General features: G+C 31.7%; 1 protein-coding gene across 2 annotated transcripts in view; it reads right to left on the bottom strand.

The window, feature by feature from the left end:
- LOC113828605 (isatin hydrolase) overlaps positions 1–5,000 on the bottom strand; it is a 51,440-nt gene that overhangs the window by 45,656 nt on the left and 784 nt on the right. The window lies entirely within an intron of this gene.

Genomic DNA, 5,000 nt, shown 5'->3' with positions numbered 1-5,000 from the left:
ATAATAACAATAATGATAATGATAATAACAATTGTGATGATGATAATGACAATAACAACAATAATGATTATATTGATAATAATGCTAATAAAAATAATGATGATGATGATATCAATGATAATGATGATGATGATATTAATAACAATAATGATGATGATAATGATAATCATGGTAATGATGATGATAATAGTGATGACAATAATGAGTATAATGAAAATAATGATAATTGTAATAAAGATAATAATGATTATAATAATTACAGCAATAATAATATTTATAATAATAATAATGATGATAATGATAATGATAATAAAAATGATAACAGTGACAACAATATTGAGAGTAATAATAATACTTTGCAATAATGATAATGATCATGAAAAAACAATAGTAAGAAAGATAAAAATAAAATCAAAATTGACGACGATGATGATAAAGAAAGAAAGTATAAATAACAATAGTAATGATAACAAATACGAGATGGTAATGATAATGACATTTGCACTGGTGATAATGATACTCATAATGATAATGATATTCATAGTAATAGTGATGATAACAGGGATGATACTCATACTGATAACGATAGAAAAAAATGAAATTACTTACAATAGAAATGATGATGACAGAAACAATGAAAATGATTGATAATGATGATGATCACATTGTCAATGATGATAACACTAATGGCATTCATAACACTAACAATGATAACAATGATGATATGAAAGATCTCATTTAATTATAGATTACATGATAATAATGTGTTTAAAACGGCGGTGATGATAATGATGAAAGTGATAAGCGTAATATAACTAAAGTAACTAAACCCTTATCTATAATGATGATAATGATGGCGATAATAGGAATGATGGAAAGGATGATGATAAAACAATAACAACATTGTTGACAGCGATGTTAGTAACGAACTCAGAACCAGCTAGACGCATTCAGAGAGCGCATACCTCCGCCAAGGCAGGAGGGTCACTGAAGCAATAAAGACATTCCTACGTAAAGAAATACATTAAAATCGACCTTTCCTTACGTACACTGGTGACGCACGTAAGTATAGCCTCCCTAGCGGTGGTAATAAAGGTATTGACAATTACAATAGTTACCCCTTGTGTCAAAAAAAAAAAAAAAAAAAAAAAAATATCTGGATTCTTATCACGGTCCGGATCAACATTAGAATTTAATGACATTTAAATTGGGCTAAAACGCACCTCTTGATGATGGTAATGATATTGATGATGAGAATATATGATATTGATGATGAGAATATATGATATTGATGATGAGAATATATGATATTGATGATGAGAATATATGATATTGATAATAATGATAACGTTCATGAGGATGATGATAATAATAAAGATCATAGAATAAAATGAGAAAGGTAATGACATTAATGATAAAAGTTACAACAACAATGACAACAATTAAGATAAAAGGAACAGGTAAATAAAAGAGCAATAGCGTTCAGGTATGAAAAACATGATAATGATAATAATAATAAGATAATTTTGATAATGATGATAATAATTATAGTTATGATGATAATAATGCGAATAATGATCAAAATATTGACGATTATAATAATGGTAACATTGATATTATACAACGATAATAATGATAATGCTAATGATAATAATAATGTCGATGATGACAATGATGATGATGATGATGACGATAATGATAATAATATTAATGATAATAATAGCGATAATGATGATAATTATGATAATAGTAATAATGATGATAATGATAATGATAGTAATGATGACATTAACAATAATGATAATGATATAAATAACGACAAGAAGAACAACAGGAATGATAATAAGAATGATGATGATAATGATAATAATAACAATAATAGTAGGAATGATAGTAATAATAACAATAATTATAATTGATAATAATGATGATAATAATGATAATGATAATAATGATAATAAAAATAATAATAACCATCATCATAATAATAGTAATGATAATAGCAATGATAATAATGATAGTAACAGCAAAAACAAAAATAATAACTGATATTACCATAATGATGATGGCTGTACCAAAACACCATTAGTAATAACAACAGCAACAATACCAACATCAAAAATGAACAGCTTGCATAAACCGACAAATGCTCAGGTGCAGGTAGCATAAAAGTCAACATCCAGCTGACAGTTTAAGTAATAATTAATCAATTTGTTTAACAACCTGATTGGGAGTTATTCGCGCTGCTGGTTACTGTTTCATATCTGTGTCAATCTCTCCTATAATGCTGTTTGTTTAGTGTCTGCCTGGCTGTGGCTATTAAGAAAAGGGAAGGAAGAGAGAAAGAAAGATGAAAAGGTTTAAGATGATTAAAAAATTCTTTCTTTCTTTCTTTCTTTCTTCTTCTTCTTCTTCTCTTCATTCGGCCTCTTCTTTCCGTTTTTTTTTCGTTCATTGTGTCATAATCATTATCATTTTTTCTTCTTGGGGCTATGACTGTGCTGTACTTTGGTTAATAAACACTGGGCTTCACTTACTGGTAATGCATTATAAGAGTATGTAATCTGCACCATAAGCTGTCAACCACAGATTCGGAATCAAACTGATCATAACAACAAGAATCGTCAGTATCATAAACAGACCTATAACCCATAACTACCCATTAAGCATGTTGTTCTCAGAAACAGTTCTTGAATAAAAATTGTCCCGTCAGACCGATAGACCAACATAAAGACACAGAAACGTAAAGATATTGGTGAACAATTTATCTTTTCTTCTTTTTTCTTTCTTTCTTTTTTACCGTGTGATGAGGAATTAAATTAAATTTGATTCGGCACGCCAGGCTGTCTTTCGTAGATAACCATAGGGTTTAATGTCTGCTAAATACGAGTGTTATGGTTTATAGCAACTACTATGAATCTTTTCCCTACGTAATTGTAGCAGTGATATGCAATGTACCTCTTGATTAATTGCCATTGTCATGTATGTAATCATCGAACGCTCCTTTTGAGAATTATCCATCAATCTAAGAAATATTTGAAGATTGCGAGGATGCACTTGCACATGGCAGAGGTGAAGCATTCAGGAAATATATTACATAGTTTTTTGCTACTTCGCGTTCTTCGTCGCCAATAAAGCAATCTGTCCTAGAGAGTGTCATCAGAATGAATGCAAAAATACCTGAACAGCAGTGACGCTCATAAACACACACTCACGCACGTACACACACTCACACACAATTCATGCCCTGACGAAGTAATAGCGAAAAGGCCTTCGGCATATTCGTGTGTTTTCTTGTCCTTCCCTTCGTTGTTCCTGTTGCACGCGCGCGCACGCACACACACACACACACACACACACACACACACACACACACACACACACACACACACACACACACACACACACACACACACACACACACACACACACAAACACACACACACACACACACCAACACACACACACACACACACACACACACACACACACACACACACACACACACACACACATACACACACACACACACACACCAACACACACACACACACACACACACACACACACACACACACACACACACACACACACACACACACACACACACACACACACACACATTGCAGATATAAGCATATGTGGTTCATTCATAAGCTGCTCCTACGAATCCTTGCCCTGGGCATGAATCCTATAACAATGATAATAGGTTGGTAAAATATTGATAGCAATAAAATATTCATAATATAATCATTATTAAAAAGTGATTACAATGTAGATAATATTGGTAATGACGATGATGATGATTATTGTGATAATGATAATAGTAATGATAATAATAATAATAATAATAATAATAATAATAATAATAATAATAATAATAATAATAATAATAATAATAATAATAATAATGGTGGTGAAAAATAATGATGATAATAATAATTGCAATGATGATAATAATTATAAGGATGATAAGAATGATAATGATGAATTATTGTAAAGATAATAATAATAAAAAAAAACGTAATGATGATAATATCAACAATATCATTATCATTCAATTACCATCTACATGTTTTAATACCCATTTCTTCCTTATCATTATCATTGCCATTGCTACCACCATCATTCTTTTTACTAAAGTTATCAATATCATTATCGTTTTTTTAGAATTGTTGTAGTTACTGTGACAGAAAGGACACTCACTTCCTACCTGTGACAGTTCATTTATCGTTAATGACCTACGTAATCAAGACAACCCATAAACTACTCAATTTACTACCGAATAACTGTTGCGTCTAGAATCACTGAAACTCTCCAATGAGGACGACTTTGAACTGTGAGAGGAATATAATTAAAAGATTGTTCTCCGGCTTGGGTCACGGGTATTAATATCTGCGCGTGGTCTCCTTCGCCAACGCTCAGGTATGTCCGATGTTCGACGTTCACGAGGCGAACGAGGACCTGCTGGTAGTTGGGTCGTTGCTTGGTCGCTTGTCGGGACCTGGTGGCCGTTTGTCTGTTGGTCCATCTGTTTATTTTTGCTTTCTCTCTCTTTCTCTCTCTCTCTCTCTCTCTCTCTCTCTCTCTCTCTCTCTCTCTCTCTCTCTCTCTCTCTCTCTCTCTCTCTCTCTCTCTCTCTCTCTCTCTCTCGCTCTCTCTCTCGCTCTCTATCTCTCTCTCTCTCTCTCGCTCGCTCGCTCGCTCTCTCTCTCTCTCTCTCTAATGTTCTAATCATACACTTTATATTTATATCTCTATACATGGTTGGATGTGAAGATGTGAAAAGTCTTTGGAATATACTGCACGTGCGCGCACGCGCGTTTGTGTTTGTATATATATATATATATATATATATATATATATATATATATATATATATATATGTATACATATGCATATATATACTCACACACATATACATACATTTATATACGTATACATATCTATTTATAGATATAGATATATATGTATGTATTCATTTGTATATATATATGTAT

Source organism: Penaeus vannamei, chromosome 34 (assembly GCF_042767895.1).
Source record: "Penaeus vannamei isolate JL-2024 chromosome 34, ASM4276789v1, whole genome shotgun sequence".
Lineage (NCBI taxonomy): Eukaryota > Metazoa > Arthropoda > Malacostraca > Decapoda > Penaeidae > Penaeus > Penaeus vannamei.
The sequence above is the reverse complement of the archived record's forward strand: the minus strand, read 5'-3'. Positions and strand labels throughout refer to the sequence as shown.